This window comes from Pinus tabuliformis, chromosome 6 (assembly GCF_031772625.1).
Source record: "Pinus tabuliformis cultivar Carrire ecotype Pingquan chromosome 6, CPIR1, whole genome shotgun sequence".
In the NCBI taxonomy this organism is placed as follows: Eukaryota; Viridiplantae; Streptophyta; class Pinopsida; order Pinales; family Pinaceae; genus Pinus; species Pinus tabuliformis.
The window spans coordinates 377,252,973-377,277,905 of NC_142292.1; the positions used below are offsets into that span (position 1 = coordinate 377,252,973).

Consider the following 24,933-nt stretch of genomic DNA (forward strand, 5'->3'; position numbering starts at 1 on the left):
AGCACTTTGATATAATGCCCACACTGTTTCTCAACAAGAGTTTTGAAGTGACGGAATTTCTCAAACACTTCACTCTTCTGTTTCAGCATATACACCCATGTCTTTCTGGTGTAATCATCAATGAAAGTTAAAACATATTTATTTCTGGGAAATGATGGTGTTTGCATCGGTCCACACACATTAGAATGAACAATTTCCAATGGTGCTTTTGCCCTTATACTCTTTCCTGCTGGAAAGCTTTCTTTGTGTTGCTTGCCCAAGATGCAGCATTCACAAAGGCTGTCTGGTCTCTCGATCAATGGTAATCCCTTTACCATTCCCTTTCTGTGCAACAGATTCAGGCCTCCGAAATTGAGATGTCCAAATCTCAAATGCCACAACCAATTCACATCTTTCACTTGTTCCTGAAAGACTTCTTGTGTTATAGCTGCAATGGTTCTGCCTTCCTTCAAATCTGCCCTGAGTTTGAGAGGAAACATTCTATTGCTGGTCATCTGCACCTGTGCAATGATCTTCTTACTTGGAGGTATGTCTCTGATTGTACACAAATCATCTTTGAAGAACACATTGTAACCTTTGTTAATGAGCTGTCCAATGCTCAAAAGATTACACTTCAGACCAGGTACATAGTATACCTCTGGCACAATCATCTGTTCTCCATTTTTTGCTCGGATACTGACTCTGCCCTTACCCTTGACAGATATCGTATCATCAGTCCCTGTTGTTACCTCAGATTTCACATTTTCATCCAGATTGGCAAACATTTCAATATTTCCAGTCATGTGATTACTACAACCTGAGTCTAAGAACCAAAAATCTTCTTGTTTGTCTTGTGCTATGTTACATGTTAACAGCACGTTCTTTGGGTTCTTATCTTCTTCATTTGCAAAATTAGCATTTTGCCTATGATTCATGTCATTTTGCTTTTTCCTACATTCATTGGCATGGTGCCCATATTTCATACAATAATGACATTGGACTTGGGATTTGTCATACCTTTGTCCATGAGCTTGTTGTTTGCTTGAACCTTCATCTTGGTTCTGATTGCAGCTCCTTCCGCTTGAGCTTGCAGGATAATTTCTGCCTCTGTTTTGGCTTCTTCCACGACCTCTGTTATTTGCTCTGCCTCGACCTCTTCTTTGGCCAAAAGACATCTGAGTCTTGAGTGCTTGCTCAAGTGAGGAATCTGTTCCTCTACTTAGTCTATGTTCATGAGACAACAGAGAAACACTCAGCTCATCTACCGTGAACTGTGAGAGATCTTTTGTTTCTTCTATTGCTACCACAATAGATTCAAACCTTGAGGGTAAACATCTCAAGATTTTCTCTACAATCCTTCTATCTTCAAGAATCTCACCATGAGATCTTATCTGGGTTATCAACCCAATAACCTGAGTAAAGAATGAGTCTATTGTATCAGATTCCTTCATGCTGAGATTTTCAAAGTCTTTCCTCAACATCTGCAACTTTGCAGTCTTCACCTTCTCCATGCCTTGATAGGCAGTTTTGAGAATATCCCATGCCTCTTTGGATTTTTTTGCTGCTGCAATCCGCGGAAAAACACTTTCATGTACTGATTGGAAGAGGAAAAAGAGGGCTTTAGCATCCTTCTTTCTGTCGCCCTTCAACTGGTCTCTTTCTGCTACTGTCAAAGCAGCCAACGCTGTTGCATCTGCAGGTTCAGCATAGCCAGTTTCAACCAGCTCCCATATTCCTTGAGAAGCAAACAATGCTTTCATTGTTATGGACCAATAACTATAATTTTTTCCATTAAACTGTGGTAGTTGGGGATTTGTCAACCCAGTTCCAGCATCTGCCATCTTACAAAAATAAAGAAGAGATACTGTCTGTAAAAAAACAGGCAAAAAACTTTTCTGTTGGTAAAGTCTACTCAACAAGCTTCTTACATCTCCTACAGTGAAAAAAAAAAAAACAAAAACTCTGTTGTTTTTTTTTGACTCACTGAGTGCCTAGACTAGCTCCGATACCATGATGGAAATTTCTGTTGATTTCAAACACACAAAAAAAAATAACACAGAGAACAACACTCTGGTTCTATACAGGATCTTAATCAAATAAAATTATAATAAAAACTGTTACAGAATTGTCTTCCTCGTCTCAGAGGGATTTACAACAGGAACTTCAGTTCCAGAATCTGATTCCACTATGTCAGAAAATTATAACTCCAGCACTGCTGTGCGTTGCAGAGAAGAAAGAGCTCTTCTTGCTAATACTCTCCACGCGTCTCTACTCTTGCATTTTCTTTATATATAATGAACAACACAAAATATCTTTTACAATACGTGTTGCTTTTCCCTTACTTCCGTGAAAAATAAAAATAATAAAATTTAAGATTTCACCTACATTTACCAACCCTAGTAAATATCATTAATTACACGGCTCAAAATATCCTATTTGAATTTAATGCATGGCTTATCACACCATCGCATCGCAAGAAGAGAGAGGATGTGCCACCGCCTCTATAACCTTTAAATCATGCGATCTGCGATCTGTGATCGCATTGCAGATAATACAAGCATGCAGCGAAGGGTGACGAGGGAAAGTGCGATATGCGATCAGATCGCATCGCAGGGAAAGTCCAATCGTTGTTTTCTGAATACGCTGGGTCGCTGCTCAACTGTCAGCTCCAGGTAGTTTAAAATTATCATTCCAACATCCCACACTACCAACACGATTAATAGCAAGAGCCACACATAGTGGAAGGTCTTGATTTTCTCTTGCACTTCGTGGCAAGTTGACAAGAACTCTCCACGAAGGTAGTCTGACCAGTTAAACTGGACTAAGGGTGACCAAAAAAAGTCTCGCCCGAGTCTAAACTCTAGTTCCAATTTTAGATTCCTATTCAATTTTTGATGGCATCCTAAAGTCTCCATCTTGAGCTGAAGTATGAATATGTGACTTCCCATCTATTACATATATCTAGAAAAATTATCAGTTCCCTCTAAAAATAATAATATCCATTTTGTCATTTTTACTCTCTTTTTTTATGATAAGATATAGGGGAGAGGGTGGTGATCCTTCTTGCCAACTCTCATATGATTTATCATTCATTTATGCTTTTTCTTGTATTCATTTCCTGTAGATTGCGTTGATGCCAAGTGTTTGACAAATTGTTAGTCCCAGTTGGGGATGGTCACGCTTAGTCCTCGAGTGACTTTATGATTTGTAAAAATTGGTATTATGTAAATCATGGATTCTGAAAATGTCATTGAATTCTTGGTAGCAACGTGGGCTTTTGGCCTAAAAAATGGTTCATGTCTCGGGGATGCTAGCACAATAGTAAGCCAGTGTTGTGCTAGCATCCCGTGGACACTAGAATATTGGGAGCATCGAGAGCCCTTTGGATGCTGGCATGCCCATACCATAGGTGAGTTCGGGGGTTAATTGGTTAAAAAATAAAGTGGAACTAAGGGGCTGGTTACCTCGGAGGTTGGGATGGTTCATGAGGGTCTTCTTATTGATGTGGAAGATCTGTATGTTGTTTTTCCATCGGTTCCACTTCCTTAAGGTGACTTAGCAAGTTGAATCATATCATAGTAACTTCTCGTCACATGTTTACCCCAGTTGGCTGATTACTTGGGTAGATGTGGCAGGAGGGTTTTACATAGGGCTTAAAGGTTGGAGCAAGAGAGTGCTTGAGAATGGCTTGCTGAAGTGGGGGCAACAATGTTAGGAGGAAGCTCAGATTTTGACAACTTATTTGTATCCATTTTATTTTTTGGTTGTTTTCAGTTCCCTCCTTTCTCTACATTCTTTTCTTTATGAATTACATTCAAGCATTCTATTGTAAAATTTCTATATTCATTCCACACTTTTCACTTGAAAGGTATTTGGTCGTAATTTACCTATTGAATGAAGCTCAAGTTATTAAGAGAGATTTGGATGACTTATGAGAGACGATGTTCAAATTCTACTTCTCCTTAAATTATAACACATGTGAACATTCTCTCTTTGGGTTCTACTAGATCTATATATTTCTAGGGGTGTTTCCTATATTTCATATGTGTCCTCATTCCAACAATGGAGATGAAATTTCATTTTCTAAGTTAAAGTATAGACTCCATTAGTTTAAGTAATGTCCTTAAGCTCCCATGAAGTAATGACCACTTTGGAAGATCAAATCCATATCTATATTTTCTTCAAACAAAAATGAAAAGAAACTCGTTATGGAAAAATAAAAATTTAAGGCTTCCTTTTAGCAATGAAATCCATTTTTTTTTGTTAATCCACATATTAAGAGGAGGGAAAATGCTAGAGAAGTTGTGGATAAGACCTATGTCTACGAGTTTGAGATCCATAAAGCAATATTGAGCATAATGCACATACACATTTGGACTTCAAGTTATATATATATATATATATATATATATATATATATATATATTTTGAATTTAATAAAATAAAAAACATATTCCTCATTAATAACATGAACTCAAGTAACACATATATTTTATCATACATTGTATATTTTGTGTAAATTATTTTAATAGAGTTGTATGGTAATTAATACACTTCCATCATAATACATTTTATATTGTTAAGATTAAAAAAAAATGCAAATGACTTAAATCATAATTTTATTATTATTACGATACTAGATCCATCTTAACTCTGAATCTATCAAACCTGTGAGAGTGAGCAAACTTGTGTAAGGTGCAAATCTCTTTTTTAGTGAAAAACTTGAAGAAAGGCTTGCACCTTTGAATCTAGATTTAATATAGATCTAACATAGCTTAATATATATATATTCCATGCATTTAAATAATTTATATTACATAAGAATAAAACTATTACATAAAAATTCTATTTCCAAAACTATAGCTATCAAAATATAAAATCTAAAAATAATAAATAAATAATTAACTCTATGACCTCAATTTTATTTGAACTAATTGTAATTTCTTATATTAATTTAATTCTTTAATTAATTTTTTATTTTAGGTAATTTCATCCCATCAAAATATTTAAGTCACTGAATTTTTTTTTATATATTCTGTTTTAGTACATTGGGTTAGAATGTTATTATAAGTATTCTTAATTTCTCAATAAATTGTTATAATAATAGAAAAAATATCATCATCTATTACTAATACCACCTATAAATATCAGCATCTATTCCTAATGCCACAATGTTAGTAATACCACGTGTCATTGGTAACCAAAAAAACCCATAAATAACGTTCATACGAAACATGTTCATCTCAAAAAAATTAATCCAACAATTTCATTAAACCAACATTTTGAAATAAATCTTGATTTTCGATTGCTAACTCTTATTAAAAACATCCTAAAATATTGGGGATGACTTATTTTACTCAAAAGTTTAATTAAAACATTTAAATCCAATGACCGAACACTCCAAGTTACACAAGAACCTTTTCGGAATTTAGGAAAGATCCACCGAAAAAAGGCTTCAATAACCTCAAAAGAAATATGAACTATAATACCAACTATGGAGACGCCTTTGAAAAGAGTCACAGTCTCTCTTAGCAAAGAATGTACATACTGGTTAATGTTTCTCCATTTTGCTTACCATAAATGAATTAACTTTACTGCACCATACTTAATCCTGCAACGCTTTCTATTAGTTTCAGTGGTGGCATCATTTATGAAGAAACTAATAGTTGTATTGTTCAATCCAGCCTTTGATGTACTCGATTTCCTTTGATTTCTGTTCTTTAAGCCATTCTGGATCACTTGGCAAAGAAGGAAATAGTTCTAGACAATGGGTTCCTGCCATTCGTAATGTATTAGCAGAATTTCAGTCTAGATTTGCTATCTGAATATTCAGTCTTTTCGGAAATAATATTTGCGCTTACCCTCTTTGGTAGGCAGCGCGACGATACTTTCAGATATATTCTCCACCACACTGCAATTCATCCCGTAAAAAAATGCAAACGATATAACAAAAGCGCTAAAAGTCTAAAGAAGTCTCTCCATGTAAAAACTAATGACTAATGTCTTGTGAATTACCCGCCCTCCATGGATCCCTCAAACCATTCGAGAAAATGATGTTGCTACCGAAGTGTTTCAGCACCTTTCTTATGTCCTGCGTGCACACAAATTATAACGAATCACATTACAAAAGCTTTAGCCAGATGCATACACATACATATCGATTCGTTAATGTACAACGTACATGGCCGCCATATTCAGTTGTTACCTAGTTGGGCCTGGGAAGCACTCCATATTTCCTTTTGCAATCTTCAGCGTAGGACTTTAGATCAAATATCTTAAGGGGAAACATTGTTTTATTCGGATTCTGGGCAATCGGAAACACCATTTCCGTGCACGTCTACAAAACACACAGATTATCTCCTCTTAGAGCATGCCTGTAAATTACAATCAGATTATCTCCTCACAGCTTCATATTAAATTTATTAATCATGAAAAACATTCGCAAATCTCAGGTTGTCTCTGAAGGTTAAGAAAGGGATACGGCCGAGGTAACCACAAACCAACTTTGGACTGCAGGTTCTAGCCAACCTGCAATCAGAGAGGGCTCTCTCTTTTAGATTTAACTTTGCTTGAAAGGATCTTAGGCTAGGTCTTGGGTTCAGGGGGTTCTTTGTTTTGTTTTGGTGGGAAAATTGATCCTTCAGGTGGAGAGGCAGTGTATACTCTAAGTTTCTCGAACCATTGGGCGTGGAGTCAAGGAGGAGAAATGATGTTATATTTCTTTAATCGCAGTGAGGGAAGATGGAACCAGATAGCCGAGGTCGAAGCAACTTTCAGGTTTTATGGACGGAAGAGGTGCCAAGCAATGAGAGGCAATTAAGAATTTCTCAATCGACTTAACAGAGGAGATGACAGAGCGCTACCTAGGGGCAGTTAAGAATCCCTAGGTAATTGGCAAACATAGGTAAATTGGGGTAAATATGAGCCGGAAGGAATTCATATTCATAACCAATTCATTGAGACGAAAACACAGAGAAATAACAGAAATTGAGCATAGAGAGTGTTTAAACTTATTCTAGGCTATTCTTTCTTCCTGCTATTTAGATAATGGTAAACACATAAACAGAGATAAGAGACATTTATTGCTTCACGCCGCAGCGCAGGAATTCCATCTTCAACTCTTCAAAAAATTCATCAACAACAGACAATTCGTTCTCCGAGCTTTTGAGCAATCTTTGATTATGGAAGAACTCAGGTGTACAATGCGAGTCTCTAATGAAATTCTTAATTGACCAACCCTTAAAACTATACAGAGGGTGGTATATATAGGGCAAAGTTTTCTATCTGCTGCTTTTATTACATCTTAACCTAATCAGGTCATAAAACACCATTTATTGACCTAATTCTATCTGGAATTAAATGCAAAAAATCTCTAGAGCAGCGCTGAGGGTCGCCGTATCAGAAATGGGTGAATGATGTGGTCCTTGGTGGCTTGGTGTAGTGTCTTCTGAAATAAATGTGCATGGGTTCCTGTTCCTCGAAGCCTGTCTGCATTTAAGTTTCAGCTGTGATTTGAGTGCAGGGATGGACTTTAGCTGCCTGATTTGACTTCCTGATGGGCTCATTAATTCTTAGCTGCTTCGAGCCACTAAAATATCTTCGGCTGATACTCTTTGGCGTCTTCTCCTTCTCTGATACTCTTTGACAAAATCTAGGCTGCTGATCTGATGTACTGCGGGTCTAATCACGAATTAACGGCCGCTGTTCGGCCTCTGCACCTTTGAAATTGTTTTCTGATCCTTTCGGCACGCTCTGTGAAGAAAATTGATCATTTTTGCGCCTTTTCGGGCTTCCTGGGGCTGCATGGAGCAAAGATTCCCTAAAGATTCCCTGAAGATTCTCCATTTTGGCCCAAAAGGCGCAAATCGCTCATCAAAAACTGCCTCAGAATTCGATTCCGGGGCTCCGAAGTGCGACTTTCGCGCCTCTGCGTCCAAAAAAACTGATGACGTCAGCGTGACGTCAGCATTGTACGGCGGGTGACATCAGCATGAAGTCAGCATGGCAGGATGACGTCAGCATGACGTCATCACGTACGGTCGATGACGTGGCAGGTACGGTGGCAGAACACGTGGCAGTGACGTGGCAAGAAGCCACGCAAGCGGGTGACTGTACAAGGGGGTGACGTGGGCTGTTGACTTTGCAGGGGGTGACGTGGGCTGGTGATGTCACCGAGCAGGGCGGTAAGTGGTATGTGGCGCACCGCTTATGGGGGAAGGCGGTTTCGGAGGGAGCGGCTCCGCCATAGCCCGACGCTTGACGCGTGGCGAGAGTACGGCGACAAAACCGCCAGACTCCCGGACGTTAAAGGTCGGGCGCGTTGGGGGTAAGGATGCCCGCCAGCCATATATCTGCGGGGCTGTGGATCGGACGGCTGGCGGCGGATGCGAAGGGACGGCGGGTTAAGTGCGGGGTATATGCGCGGAATATGCCTTTTTTAATAATGCGCGCGGGGTTTAGACTTTCGGGAAAGTGGGTTATGGAGTTTCAAAAATGCGCGGGTTAATACTTATGCACAAAACTTTGGTTTGGGGGCGAGATGTGGGTTTTTTACAGCGTTAGGGTGAAATATTACAAGGGGAAAGGTTAAAACATGGGTTTTTGGGCTAAGGAAGAGGTTACTAGCTGACCAGATGTCAAACTAGCTCCTTAATGACTCGGATGGGCTAAAAACAGTCCCAGATAGACTGTGATTTCCCTGACTTAGTAGAATTATGGCTATAGTGCCAGGGATGGGATATTTACAAAGGGGGATTTATACATGATTTTTAGTAGGGGAAAGGGAGAATTGTTAGGGAATTATATAATAAAGTTAAAAGTTAATATGAAAATGAAGAGAGGGCGCTAAGGTGTGAGACCTTATGCCATTTGGGAAATGAAGGCTCACAGATGATGAGTGAGCAGTCCTTGAGTGAAGGAGATCTTCACCAAGGCACATGTCATGGAAGCAATGTGACTGAGGGGCTCAAGGAGATCTTGACCTCTTGGGGATGTTAGTAAGTGACTTGGGGGGGGGGGAGTGAAAAGAGGGGGATGTTAATGAATCTTCATCCTGAGTACCTTCATGAAACTGCAACAGCTGCCTGATAGCTGTGATCAGAAAAGATAAGACATTGTGGAATACAAAATTGATCACTAGTCATGATTCTGCCACACCAAAGCTACCTACCCAGCCTACTGTCCTAACATTTTTTCTTCTTTTTGTTTCGGGTGCACTTTGACTTGCAGACCCAGATTCACAATTTTTTCTTTTTGAATTTTCCTATCTAGATCTGCACTTATTTCTGCCAGGGCCCAGATTAAACAGTTGGGTCCCTTTGATTCTCTACCTATCTACCAATCTGCCAAGATTAAACTGTTTGGACAGATGTCATTCTCTATATTCTAAAACAGGAAATTGAAACCTAGGGAAGCCAGGATTAGATGGTCTGGACCTCCCTTTAAGGACTTCTTCAAAACTGGAACAACTCATCAAAATTGGAAACAGCAGTAACATTTGAATTGGCATACTCTATTACTTCTTCTCTGGCTTTCTTCTCCGGAAATATGGAACCTTGCTGCAAGAAAGATGACATATTTGGCATGTAAAAATGTCAATCATGAAATATGAAACCTGTTGCAACAGGAGGCTAACAGTGGCTCCACTTGGGGATGGCTTTTCCTTGTGAAAAGTCAAGAACAGCAGGTCAGACTGCCTTGATCTCTGTTGTCACCGTAATCTGGAAAAACTTCTTTGCTCTGGCTGTTTAGAAATATGAAACTTTGTGACAAAACGACCTTCTCCTCAATTGAATCTTTGTGAACTGCTCAGCAACGCCTGCTTTCTTCTGCGTGCTGTATTATTATGTACAATCCTGCCTGAGAATATATCTTTGAAAACATGGATTGCAAATTGATGTACTTCCTTCAGCTTAGGTGTGAAATAAATTGCTGAAATCTTTCCTCTTCTGTTAACCTTTTCTTGCCTGAAAATTGCAAGTGCAAAACAGCTTCTCTTTGACCCGAATTGCTGTTGTGACGTTGTTACTCTTGCTGCCTTGCTTAGATTGATACAGAGATGGGTCTTTGAAAACTGGACAATCAGCACCGGCTGTGCCTCCATGAATTTACTACTGTTCCTTCAATAATCGGTCTGTTTATCAAAATGAATTAAAAACAGTGCTCATATATACACAATATAACTGTACAAAAATATTTACAGGACTTTCATTGTTTTAGCAACAAGGATCATGATAATGTTTCAACATCCTGCCATTCACAGGGCCTTCTTCAATAGTGCTGTCCTCCATAGATTTGAGAAAATAGGTGTTGTTTCCTTGAACAGCAGAAATAATAAATGGGCCTTTCCACAGGAAATCAAACTTTGCATGCTTGCCTTTGTCTTCTCTTCTTGAGTCCCACTTTAGAACTTTGTCATCAATTCTGAAATCTTCAGCTTTAGCTCTCTTGTCAAACATCTTTTTGAGTTTTTCTTGTAAAATCTGTGCTATGTCATATACTTGTTCTCTGATTTGCTGGAGATGGATCGTCTGATTAATTCTTCTTTGGATGTCATTTGGTTCCGCCTGAATCTCTTGTAACAGCTTGATGGTGGGAATGCCGAGGGATGAAGGAAATCTAGCCTCCATGCCATATACCAGCTCATAAGGGCTCATTCCAATTGATTTTTTGCTTGAAAGTATGTCCGCCCATAGGGCATTTACTAGCTTTTTGTGCCAGTTTTTCTTGTTTTCTTCTAGCATTTTCTTTATGATGTTGATGAGGCTCTTGTTAGATGATTCGGCCAATCCATTGCCTTGAGGATAATATGTTGTAGAGTGGCCCAGGGTGATATGAAACTTATGGCAGAAACTGATCATCTTTTTGGACTTAAAGGCAGCGGCATTATCAGTGATGATTTTCTCAGGACAACCAAATCTAGAAAGGATGTTGCATTCAAGGAATTGGATAATGACGGTATCATTGGCTTGTCTACAGGGAATGGCTTCAACCCACTTGGTGAAATAATCGGTGGCTGTTAGGATCCATTTGTGTTGGCCTGAGGAAGAGGGATGGATTTCTCCAATGAAGTCAAGACCCCATTGTTGAAAAGGTTTTTCGGTGGAGATTGGTTTAAGGGGCAGGGGCAATAATTTTCTCTTGCCTTCAAAAATTTGGCACTTATGACATGTTGTGGAAAATTTTTTAACATCTGCAAAAAGAGTGGGCCAGTAGAAACCAGCCCTCAGGATTTTGTCTGCTGTGGACTTCCAGTAGAGATGTCCTCCACAATCACCTGCATGGAATTCTTTCATGACATTGTTGGTTTCATTCATGGTTAAGCAATTTAACAATATACCTTCATGATTTCTCCAAAATAATGCACCATCAACAACACAAAATCTCAACGCTTTCATCTTCAAAAATCTTTTCTTTGTTCTGGACAATCCTAGGGGAGCACACAGGTTTAACAATACAAAGCAAATATCAGTGTACCAGGGGCATTGCAGAAATATTTCACTGATCTGTGGAGTCGCCAGCTCCGGTTCGTTGTCCAGCTGGTTAATGTCTAAGACCTGAAAGTTTGTTTCGGCCATCAGTTTGGCCAAACCTTGTCCCTTTATCAGCTTGGTTGGTTTTATTTCAATGTCGTATTCGAGGATACTGGCAATCCACTTACCTCTTTTGCCTTCTAATCCGTCTTGAGTCAGTATGTCTTTTACAGCAGCGTGTGGGACGTAGGCGATCACGTGTGAGTACAGTATGTACACTCGAAAATCCTTGATGGCCTTGATAAGTGCATAGGCCTGTTTTTCCATTATCGGGTATTTCAATGGGGCGTCTCTTAAGGCTCGGCTGAAAAAAGCAATTGGCTTTTCAGCTCCCTGTTCATCCTTTTGCAACAGGACAGCAGCTATCGTATGCTCGGACGCAAATGAAAATATGATGAAATCTTTATCGAATTGTGGACAAGTTAGGACAGGGGTTTGAGTTAAGGCAGATTTGATACTCTCAAATGCTTGCTTAGCTTCCAGGGACCATCTTACATTGGCATCCTTCTTTAACATGTTGCTTAATAGTCTTATTAATTCGGCCAGATTTGGAATGAATCTTCTCAAGAATTTGATTTTCCCAAGGAATGCTTGTAACTCTTTTATGTTTCTGGGGTATGGGATTTGGAGGATGGCTTGTATTCTCTCAGGATCAATCCTGATCCCGTCTTTTGATATGATGTGGCCAAGTAATTTTCCTTCCTCAAGGCCAAATAAGGACTTCTTAGGATTTAAGGAAATTCCATATTTTCTGCATGTTATGAAAATTTGCCTAAGATGCTTGAGATGTTCTTCATCAGATTTGGAAAATGAGGTTAAATCATCGAGGTACACAACTAGAATATCATGTATTTCCTTTGCAAATGCAATATCCATTTCTCGTTGAAAAGTAGCACCAGCATTTTTAAGTCTAAATGGCATCTTTACATACTTAAATGTTCCCCAGGGTGTGGTAAAAGCTGTTTTGTCTTGGTCATCTGGGTGAACAAGTATTTGGTTGAAACCTGAAAATCCATCTAATAAAGAGATTCTAGATGATCCCCCTACTCTCTGCAATATGTGGTCCATCTTGGGCAAAGGATAGTGGTCTTTTAAGGAGACTTGGTTTAAGTTTCTGAGGTCTACACAAAGTCTGATTTCTCCTGTCTTTTTTTTTGTAGGAACAAGATTGGACACCCACTCTGAGAATCTGATAGGTGCTATAATGCCTGCTTCCTACATCCTTTTTACTTCTTTTTCAATCGGGGGAAGCAGCACGGGGTTGATTCTTCTCAATTTCTGTTTGAAGGGCTTCTGATTGGGCTTCAATGGGATAGTGTGCTGAATCACTGATGTATCATAGGACTTCAAATCCTCATAGCTCCAAGCAAATACATCTTGAAATTCTTTGAATAAGTCAATGTACTTGGGCTTTTGATCGAGTGGCAAGTTTTTGGACAGTTTGATCATTTTTGGATTCTCTGGTGTCCCAATGTTGTGTTCTTCAATTTCCGTGTTTATTGGTTGCAATTTTGGTTTTCTGGGAACGTCTTTAAAATCAAACATGTCTTCTAGTGGAGTTAGCCCAGCGGGCAAAAAATTATCCTTTAGGTCAATGATTTCTACTTCTATTTTGTCTATTTCTTCTGTCTGTGTTTGTCTTAGCTGTTCAATGTTTCCATTGTCAAAAACGGTTGGCTTCAGAATCAGTTTGGCTGTTGCAGCATCTAAAGCTTGCTGGCTTTCATTTCTCTGTTGTTCAGAATCTGTCATGGCATCCGTGTCAATGTCTATATTTGAGAATTCGTGCGCAAGGGTAAGGAAATTGTTAATCTGGGCATCATTCTCGAATACTTGCCAATCTCTTACATTATTTGGGACGGTGGGTCTATGTTTTATTTCGGCTGTGAAGTGATGATTCGGGTCAAAAGGGAGCTTGCATGTACTCGCGAAGGTGGCTAGGCTATGTGCATGAATGTTGTGATTTCTGGAAATCTTGTCAAGCTTGAATTCAGTGAATGACTGGAGCATGTCAGTAGCAGTTGTTCTGTAGGCTCTCATTCTATTGTCATTGGTAACAAAATTACCTTTTATCTGTTGTATGACTAGATCAGAGTCACCTAAGATAGATATTTTTACAGCACCTAGGGTTTTCAGCAGTTTAAGGCCTAACAGCAGAGCCTCATACTCTGCCATGTTATTTGTGCATTTGAAATTCAGTCTATAGGCATGTCCTTCTGCATGGTTATCATATGTATTGTGAATCCAGACACCTGCCCCTGCTCCTAACTTGTTAACGGAGCCATCAAACTCTAAGAACCATGTGATTTCATGCCTGTTGACAAAGCTAGGAGTGTTATCCGAATCGGGGTTGGGCAGGTCTAAAATTTTTGTTTGGGCATGTTCTTGTAACATGCTGGTTGCATTTACTGTTTTGACAATCTTTTTATTATGGGTAACCGCTTCTTCACTGTTGTGCACTTGTTGTTCTAGAGCAAAAGGCTCCTTATTGGTGGGCAGATCCAAATCATCATTAAATAAAATGAAAGAATCAATATCGGAATGGATTGAATAAATGGGAAAATTTTCAGGCTTGTTTTCACTACTCACTACATATTTCATGAGCGTTTCTCTGTACAATCTCTTTGGTTGCCCAAAGACTGAAATGGTAGCATAAGAAAGGTCTAGTTGAAGGGATCCTTGAAGCTTCGCCCCCCATGATCTTGACAGGAGCATACCATACTTGGGAGGAATATCAGCGACCACTACATCCATGAGAATGGTCTTGTTCGGATATTGGACTAGGGAAACACACAGGTCTTTGATGAGACCTAGACATTTCACTTGACTTGAGTCAAATGAGTATAAATCTTTGTAAGGTCTTGTAATGTCGAGGTTCAGTTTTTCCGTTACCGCTTTGGGCATAAGATTGTGTGATGCCCCTGAGTCAAACATAGCGTTGTGTAAAACTTTGTCATGTATATGCAGACTGACATAGAAGGGCGGGACAGGTCCATAGGTAGATTTTCCATTAACCTCTGGGCCAAATAGCAGTTCAGGGGAATCATCCAAAACATTTACATCATCTTTAATTTCTGGCATTTGCAATGATCTTTGAATTTGTTGCCTATACACGTCGTGTTTAGCCAATTCTGAAAGAGGAATGGCTATCTTGAGTTTTCCAATCTCTGTTTCTAAACTAAAAGGCTTCTCCAAGGAAGTCTTGGTATTGGCATTGGCAGTTTTTCCCTCTTCATTTGAATTCTCAGCGACTTGCTCTTGTTTATCAATGCTATGGGATGTATTTGCTTGCGGTTTGGCAATCTTAGGAATACTTTTTGGGACGCTGTTTGAGTTTTGTTTTGAGAAAGGAGGTGTCAAATGCTGCTCAACAGCAGGCTGCGTGTCTGTTATGTCCTCTACAGTCACTTGACTGGAGTTTGAGGCAGCAGTGTTAGCTGCTTGGGTTATAACGGCTGTGTTTTTAATCTTGTTGGGCTATTTGGTTTCCTTTGTCTTGTTGGGCTCAAAGATGTCGATGGTCCTAGTTCTGAGCTTATACTGTTTGTGTACTTCATATACAGCAGTATCATAACCTTGTTTAAAATCAAAAGATTTGCCAGTTTTAGTTTGAAATTGATTATCATGATGTTCATTCTGGTCTTCTTGTGTCAGGAAAGTTTGATGCTCACCCTTTAGATCCATTACATTTATGTGATCGTCTTCTAGAGGCTGACTGGATGTGGATCCTTCTACATAGTTATCCTGAAAAGGGGGTCTAATATCCTGGTCTTGGTTAGGCCTACCAGCATTTATGTTCTGTGTCTTCCTAAAATTCAGGTTTCTTATAGTGTTGGACTGCTGCCCTTCCCATGATGCTTTTCTTCTCAACATGTTCTACTCTTTCTCGAAGTCTTTGCAGGCCATTAATGATAGCGTCAAGTTTCTGGTCAAAGGCTGAGGGTTCTTCCTTAAAGGTGGTTCTCTTTTCCATTCTTGCTCTATTTCTTTTGGCAATTAAGTTGGCTTCTACCATGACGGCGACCTTTTGCGCGTCTTCAAGGGTTGCGGGAGATCTTTCTTTCAGCTGATATGCCATATCAGGGTCAAAACCGTCGGGAAATTTGTATAAGGCTAAATCGGGTGGAGGTCTTAAATTTTGTGGTATCGCGTTATATACATTGTTGAATCTTGCACAGTACTCCAAAACGGTCTCTTGAGGACCTCATTTGATTGTATCATATTCAGCTAGTATGTGCAGAGGATCTTTCTTTTTCTCCCATCTGTTGGTAAAGGCTAGGTAAAGCTCGTCAGGAGTGGTTATGGAATTTGCAGCAAGTGATCTGAACCAAGTTCTCACATCACCTGTCAGGCTCTGGACAAAAATTCTCATTCTCACGCTGTCATCATCTATTTCATAGTTCTCAAAATAGTCTTGCATCTTTTTGGCATGCTGAATAGCTGTGAAGGCACCAGTGGAATCAAAATATGTGATTTTGGATTGGTAATCTTGAGGCAAGGCTGCAGCGTTAGCAGGTAATTGCAGGGGTGCATATCTATTAGCCATATTTACAGGGTTTATAGGAATGACAGGGATAACTGGAACAACGGGAACGACTGGTACAACAGGGGTAATAGGAACGGTAGTAACAACAGTGGTTGTAATGGGAATATGTGCGGTGAATGAAGGTGTGAAGGGAGGGCTTTGAGATGTAGATGATGAACTAGGGGAAGCAGGGGTGGACCGGAATAAAACCTTGACAGGAGTTGGAACAGAGCTAGGGTGAGTTGTTTCAGGACTCAGATCAGCAAAATTTTCCCATCCTTGTTGCTTCCTGAGGATTTTAGGGATTATGTTAGGGTTTTGAAAAACAGCTGGGGGATCTGGGTCTGGGTTTGACCTTGTGTATCGCGGGTTTTTCTTGGGAGCCAGCTTCTGAACTTGTTTTTTGGGTATTTTTTTTGGAATATTTTGTATTTACAAGGGCCAGATCAGATTTTGAAATGGCTGTGTATATCTTAAAACTAGCATGAAGATTGACTGAAGAAACTTTTATCTAAACCTGTTAATGTAAAACAAAAACAGTTTCAAAGGCTTCATGGCTGACATTCAGGCTTCATCTGTAGCTTTAGGAAATATACAGCAATTAGAAAATCAATTTCTACAAGGTATTTTTAACCTTCTTCGTGAAAATTTATAAAATTAACTGAGGAAGCTCCCCAGTGGAGTCGTTATTATGTTATCACTCAGGTTGTCCCTGAAGGTTAAGAAAGGGATACGGCCGAGGTAACCACAAACCAACTTTGGACTGCAGGTTCTAGCCAACCTGCAATCAGAGAGGGCTCTCTCTTTTAGATTTAACTTTGTTTGAAAGAATCTTAGGCTAGGTCTTGGGTTCAGGGGGTTCTTTGTTTTGTTTTGGAGGGAAAATTGATCCTTCAGGTGGAGAGGCAGTGTATACTCTAAGTTTCTCGAACCATTGGGCGTGGAGTCAAGGAGGAGAAATGATGTTATATTTCTTTAATCGCAGTGAGGGAAGATGGAGCCAGATAGCCGAGGTCGAAGCAACTTTCAGGTTTTATGGACGGAAGAGGTGCCAAGCAATGAGAGGCAGTTAAGAATCTCTCAATCGACTTAACAGAGGAGATGACAGAGCGCTACCTAGGGGCAGTTAAGAGTCCCTAGGTAATTGGCAAACACAGGTAAATTGGGGTAAATATGAGCCGGGAGGAATTCATATTCATAACCAATTCATTGAGACGAAAACACAGAGAAATAGCAGAAATTGAGCATAGAGAGTGTTTAAACTTATTCTAGGCTATTCTTTCTTCCTGCTATTTAGATAATGGTAAACACATAAACAGAGATAAGAGACACTTATTGCTTCAGGCCGCAGCGCAGGAATTCCATCTTCAACTCTTCAAAAAATTCATCAACAACAGACAGTTCGTTCTCCGAGCTTTTGAGCAATCTTTGATTATGGAAGAACTCAAGTGTACAATGCGAGTCTCTAATGAAATTCTCAATCGACCAACCCTTAAAACTATACAGAGGGTGGTATATATAGGGCAAAGTTTTCTATCTGCTGCTTTTATTACATCTTGACCTAATCAGGTCATAAAACACCATTTATTGACCTAACTCTATCTAGAATTAAATGCAAAAAATCTCTAGAGCGGCGATGAGGGTCGCCGTATCAAAAATGGTTGAATGATGTGGTCCTTGGTGGCTTGGTGTAGTGTCTTCTGAAATAAATGTGCATGGGTTCCTTTTCCTCGAAGCCTGCTTGCATTTAAGTTTCAGCTGTGATTTGAGTGCAGGGATGGGCTTTAGCTGCCTGATTTGACTTCCTGATGGGCTCATTAATTCTTAACTGCTTCGAGCCACTAAAATATCTTCGGCTGATACTCTTTGGCGTCTTCTCCTTCTCTGATACTCTTTGACAAAATCTGGGCTACTGATTTGATGTACTGCGGGTCTAATCACAAATTAACGGCCGCTGTTCGGCCTCTGCACCTTTGAAATTGTTTTCTGATCCTTTCGACACGCTTTGTGAAGAAAACTGATCATTTTTGCGCCTTTTCGGGCTTCCTGGGGCTGCATGGAGCGAAGATTCCCAAAAGATTCCCTGAAGATTCTCCATTTTGGCCCAAAAAATCCTGTGCAAATCGCTCATCAAAAACTGCGTCAGAATTCGATTCCGGGGCTCTGAAGTGCGACTTTCGCGCCTCTGCCAAAAAGGCTGATGACGTCAGCATGATGTCAGCATTGTACGGCGGGTGATGTCAGCATGATGTCAGCATGGCGACGTGGCGGGATGACATCAGCATGACGTCATCACGTATGGTCGATGACGTGGCAGGTACGGTGGCGGGACACGTGGCAGTGACGTGGCAGGAGGCCACGCAGCCGGGTGACTCATCGGGTGACTATACAAGGGGGTGACGTGGGTTGTTGACTGTGCAGGGGGTGACGTGGGCTGGTGACATTAACGAGTAGGGTGGTAAGTGGTATGTGGCGCACCGCTTATGGGGGATGGCGGTTTCGGAGGGAGGGGCTCCGCCACAGCCCGGCGCTTGATGCGTGGCAGGAGTACGGCGGCAAAACCGCCGGACTCCCGGACGTTAAACGCCGGGCGCGTCGGGGGTAAGGATGCCCGCCAGCCGTAGATCTGCGGGGCTGTGGATCGGACGGCTGGCGGCGGTCGCGAAGGGACGGCGGGTTAAGTGCGGGGTATATGCGCGGAATATGCCTTTTTTAATAATGCGCGCGAGGTTTAGACTTTCGGGAAAGGGGGTTATGGAGTTTCAAAAATGCGCAGGTTAATACTTATGCAAAAAACTTTGGTTTGGGGGCTAGATGTGGTTTTTTTTTTTTTTTTTACAGCGATAGGGTGAAATATTACAAGAGGAAAGGTTAAAACATGGGTTTTTGGGCTAAGGAAGATGTTACTAGCTGACCAGATGTCAAACTAGCTCCTTAATGACATGGATGGGCTAAAAACAGTCCCAGATGGACTGTGATTTCCCTGACTTAGTAGAATTATGGCTATAGTGCCAGGGATGGGATATTTACATAGGGGGATTTATATACATGATTTTTAGTAGGGGAAAGGGAGAATTGTTAGGGAATTATATAATAAAGTTAAAAGTTAATATGAAAATGAAGAGAGGGCGCTAAGGTGTGAGACCTTATGCCATTTGGGAAATGAAGGCTCACAGATGATGAGTGAGCAGTCCTTGAGTGAAGGAGATCTTCAGCAAGGCACATGTCATGGAAGCGATGTGACTGAGGGACTCAAGCAGATCTTGACCTCTTGGGGGATGTTAGTAAGTGACTTGGGGGGGGGAGTGAAAAGAGGGGGATGTTAATGAATCTTCAGCCTGAGTACCTTCATGAAACTGCAACAACTGCCTGATAGCTGTGATCAGAAAAGATAAGACATTGTGGAATATAAAATTGATCACTAGTCATGATTCTACCACACGAAAGCTACCTACCCAGCCTACTGTCCTAACATTTTTTCTTCTTTTTGTTTCGGGTGCACTTAGACTTGCAGACCCAGATTCACAATTTTTTCTTTTTGAATTTTCCTATCTAGATCTGCACTTATTTCTGCCAGGGCCCAGATTAAACAGTTGGGTCCCTTTGATTCTCTACCTATCTACCAATCTGCCAAGATTAAACTGTTTGGACAGATGTCATTCTCTATATTCTAAAACAGGAAATTGAAACCTAGGGAAGCCAGGATTAGACGGTCTGGACCTCCCTTTAAGAACTTCTTCAAAACTGGAACAACTCATCAAAATTGGAAACAGCAGTAACATTTGAATTGGCATACTCTATTACTTCTTCTCTGGCTTTCTTCTCTGGAAATATGGAATCTTGCTGCAAGAAAGATGACATATTTGGCATGTAAAAATGTCAATCATGAAATATGAAACCTGTTGCAACAGGAGGCTAACATCTGCCACAACCATGGGTAAAATTGATTCGTAAAATTAACTGGCAGGCAGAATGGGTAAACTATTCCGGCTCCGGCTCACACCCGAACCAGAATGTCGGTACCTTTGGGAGCGCTATCGATGACGTTGCATATCTACAGTACCAACGATGTTAATATTCATTTCCGAACAAATCTTCATTTTCCACGGTTGAGAAAAAAGCAAACCTAGAAGGGATTGTCTAAAGAGATATGTGCAAACTTTTTAGATTATTGATATTTAAAAAAAAACTTCTATAAATATAAATATATTTAATTTTAAAATCTAATAATATACATTCATTTAATTGAGGCTTTTGTGATTTATATCAATCAAATTTTTGAGACAAGTTTTGGGTCGTAATTACATTAAAATTTATTTGTAGAAGTGTTTTGAACCAACAAGTGTGATTCATGGTCAAGACAAGATGAAGAACCAGATCCAAGTATAATAGAGAGATCATTCAAACCATTTTTTCTCTACTTAACCTATGCTTAGATCTGGTTCTTCATCTTCTACTGACTATGAACCACACTTGTTGATTTGAAAATAAATTTTGATACAGAAAACCTGTCTCGAAAAATATACATTCATCTTAAATTTTTAAAAATCTCAACAATGCCCATTTATCAAAATCCTAAATTGAGTTATATTTATATTGAAGATAAAATCGATTTGTGGTGGTAATAAAATTATTCACTACTTACGCTTATGACCTCAGCATAGTCGTATTGTGCTGCATGTTCGTAAATACCAATCAGCACATCATGCAAGGCCTTTACATCAGTTACATTGCTGAGAAGCACCACAGAAAGAGAACGATCTGATCAGTGTGGAGTAGAGCAGACGAATAAAATATTTAAATCTAATTTTCTAATTCTTACGTGCAAGTGTTAAATATGTTGGACAAATTTTGGAGGCCTCCGGGCTGAGAAGCAAGTCTGTCCATTTCGCCCCACGAATTCTTAATTGTAGTATAACAGCTCTCGTTGGCATCCTGTGTTTATTAAACATAGAATCACAGCCATAAGGTCTCAGATAATTGACGATTTGAGAGACAATATTGATGAATGAAAGAAACATACTCTGAAATCCTTTGTAACAACGGCGAGGAAGCTATAGTCAGGAATGAGGTTGTGGAACAACAGAATTGGGGCGGAAGACGCCAGTGCACCTAGTATAATGTGTGGGTACTTCAAACGAAGCCATGCAGCTAACACTGCAATCGCACGGTCATATATTAAAACTAACAATAAAGAGGTAAATTAATAATCGGTTTGAACTATGACATGAAATGAAATGATTTACTTCCTGCATATGATCCGCCAAACACGATCACTGGGCTATTTTCCGCTGATAAATTCTTCTTTAAATCTGTAATCAGAGTCGCGTAATCGGCCAAGGCTTGTTCGGAAGTGAGATAGCCATACGTGCTTGTATTCACCACGGGATTGAATGGGTCACCTATTAAATCCGGCTGGGACTCCCCGTAATACCGATGCTACATAAAAATACGAAACAAAACGAAGTTTAAGATCGGAGGAAGGGTTAAAAGAAAAATTAGAGTATAAACAAAAACGATAAATTAAAATAAGGGAAAACAGCGGAAATCCGAAAGTCAAAACGGATTAAATTGAAAAGGATTAGCTAAATAGTAATTTCGAAAGTGAACAAGTTTGTTACTGTTAACAGGTGGAGGTTAATTTTGTAGGTCGGTTCGGTTCAAGTGTTTTAAGATGAAAGTCATTAACTTAAGTTTGTTCAAATCTTTTCAACTGAAACTTGGTGATCTTTTTAATAAAATATCCGGAAGAAAATTCACTCAATGCTTTTACCAGAGATTAAAAATTTAGCAAAATAAAATTTGGAAAGCTAAACTTTATACCTCGACAAAGAGGAGGAGTGCTTTGAAGTGGGGTGCATTCTCGATCACGATGCCGCAGCCACCACCTAGGACTAGATCATCGAGACTATCCTCTTCTCCCATGCAAACAAAAATGGGAGAGTTATTGAGAGGACCACCCCAGAAAGTTTTGTTGAGAAAATATCTCTGTTGAAAGGTGCGAGACTCTGAAACGAACGAAAAATGGTCGAGAACTTGAGTGTAATTATGTGTCTCATATCCATTCGACTGGGCAAGCACAATCCGCTGCTTCTGCACATCATGACTACGCAATCTCACAGACAAAGGATGGGCCCTAAAACAATCAATAACGCTACACCCCGTTACAATTACCAGTAGAAACATAGCGATTCGAAAATTATAAATCCCGAAATCCATTTTTTCTCCCTACTCTCGCCACATAAAAGCATATACACACCACAGCTCTGAATATATTCCCAAAGGGCAAAGCTGCTCCGGAATACGAAACGTTCATGAACTTGCTTATATATAATATTTTCAGCGGGGGAGACAATGCTTATTTTATTAAATGGTAAGGAGTCGTTAAAAACGAGCATATATATAAAAGAAAAATATTTAGTTAATCTCTAGATTTTATGGTTGAATTCAATCCTACATAATTAAATTATATTATAAATACATTATGTGATATTTTAATTTGGTTGATATAATTAAATTATATTATAAATATATTATATCTAACACAATTGTATTAATTTATTAATTTGGTTCATATATATAGATTAAATTTTAAAATTTTATTGGCTTATATTAACTATTTATATATTTTAAATTTTATTGATTTATATCAAAGAGCATGTGTTTCCTCTTAAAAGATCACAGCTTCAAAATAAGATGGGGTAGAGTTTGTATGTCTTCGTAAACTTTTTTTTAAAACGAGAATCAATCCTTGTAGCTGCCTCTATGACACCAAGTGTACATCCAACTACTTACGAGTAGCATATACTAAGATCCTATGATTTTAGGAAGAGGAGACTCTAGTGCCATCAAGGCGGGGATGGGGAATCTATTCCTTTAGCCGCCACCACACCAGGGTAGTGTACTAATGAGATTTGAACCACAGTCTCTTGAGCTTCGCCCAAGTAGACTTACAGTCAAACCACACATCACTGTACGTATGCCTTTGTAAACTTAGCACTCAACTAACTAAGCGAAATTAGGTCCCTTCTCCCACAAGCAAAAACTCTCTGTACACCAATTTGGTATCTAGCTTTACTGTGACCTTAAACTTGGATATTAATAATATGATTCTATATATATAAACCCATTAATTCTTACATGATATATTAAAAAAATACCTCATAGCATATTAAAGAAACACATTATGAACCTTATTCCTTCTTCCTTCTGCTTATCCATACCCTACAACCTTATTCCTCTAATGAAAACATCCCTAAGGATACTTCAACGACTGAGTTGATAGAAAATATAGAATAACATAGATAGAGAACTAGTAAGAATAAGAGGGTATGAATGCATCAAAGTCATGGAAAATGAAAATAAACCATAGAGAAACGAAGAAGCTATAATAATTTTCATTTTTTTAATTAATAACTTTAATTATTAAACATTTGTAATTCTTTAAATAATTATTTACCATTGACGAGAATAAACATTTGTAAAGCCAAAACCAGAATTAAAGGTTTCAAACTGAAACAATTTGCAAATCCTTAATTTCATCCTTGTACAAATAATAAATCAAAACTATTCATAATTTTTAATATTTTAAAGAACGAAAATTCTGGAAAGTCTACTGCTCTGAAATAAATTCCGTAAATATTTAAAAGAATTATATTACAAAATGTAAAAATGAAATTAAAAATAATATCATGACGTAAATCTTAGAAATTAAATTTAAAATGATATCACGACGTAACAATGAGAGCAATGATGTAAGCTATGAGCTTGCAATGATGAAAATATTGTTTATTTGAAAGTATAAGTTAAATAGACCACCGATTTCTAAACCTACTTGCATTTCTCATCCTGCTTCTTATTTATGTTTATTTTTAATTTATCGTAAAATTGTTGCATTTCTCATACCGTTTCTTATTTAGGTTTATTTTTATTAATTTATTTTAACATTGTTGTTACTATTGTTTTTAATTTGTCAAAGATTTGTCTCGTTTAAACAAATTTGATGCCGAGGGCCGTGCGTATAATAAGTTGATCATATTCATCTACTATTATTGTATGCTTGTTTTATGGAAACGCCGTGTTATCGATTTCAATGATATGATAAGGTGGACCAAATGTCATTACTTTCGCTGGATGAATACCTTTCCACCATGATTTTAATTTATGATTGAAAGGTATGATTTTAATACGGTTGAGATATATTAGTTTTTTTTTTTCCTTAAATTGAAATAAAAATACTTATTTGTTATTATAATAATTTAAATAAATTAATAAATTATTTATTTATTTAGAATTGACCCAAAAAAACAAAATTTATGGAATACTTTTATAATTTTCGATTTAATTTCTATAGATATTTAAGCCTATACACGTGTTTATTTTAATAGGCTTTTCAGAATTATTATTAATTGCATGGTAGAGTCTTCATAAAATATGTCTAAATATTTGTAGTAATTATCTTTAAGTTAGTTATTTTATTTTAGTTAATTTATCTTATATTAATTAGTTAATGAAAATGTCATGTCAACACATGTTATATTGGGCATTTGGTATTGATAAGCCATAATATTAGTCCATAAAGTTGTAACAAATGCTATTTACAAGTTAAAATTTTTTATGGTAAAATGGGATTGAATCTCTATATTTAAGAATATTGTTACATGTCTTTAAATCAAATATTTGTTTAACTAATCAAAATCATATATATATATATATATATATATATATATATATATATATATATATATATATATATATATATATATATATATATAATTTAAAATAAAGTGATAACTTACTTATCCACGATGGGGGTGTCGGAACATGATAGCCACCGGTCACGTGACAAATGTCAGATGTTCATTGTTTAAGGCGAGGGAGGGTAGGGAAACAACCCTC

At 38.5% G+C, this 24,933-nt stretch overlaps 1 pseudogene across 1 annotated transcript; it reads right to left on the reverse strand.

Moving 5' to 3' along the window:
* Positions 1–5,638: 5,638 nt before the first annotated feature.
* LOC149258881 (uncharacterized) lies at positions 5,639–22,304 on the reverse strand (annotated as a pseudogene). The gene is made up of 11 exons (XR_016262602.1): positions 21,859–22,304; positions 21,282–21,474; positions 21,059–21,192; positions 20,858–20,970; positions 20,681–20,768; positions 20,039–20,089; positions 19,807–19,878; positions 6,161–6,316; positions 5,970–6,070; positions 5,841–5,890; positions 5,639–5,754 (listed from the first exon to the last, which is right to left on the reverse strand). The product of XR_016262602.1 is annotated as an uncharacterized LOC149258881 (transcript).
* Between the last annotated feature and the right edge of the window lie 2,629 nt (positions 22,305–24,933).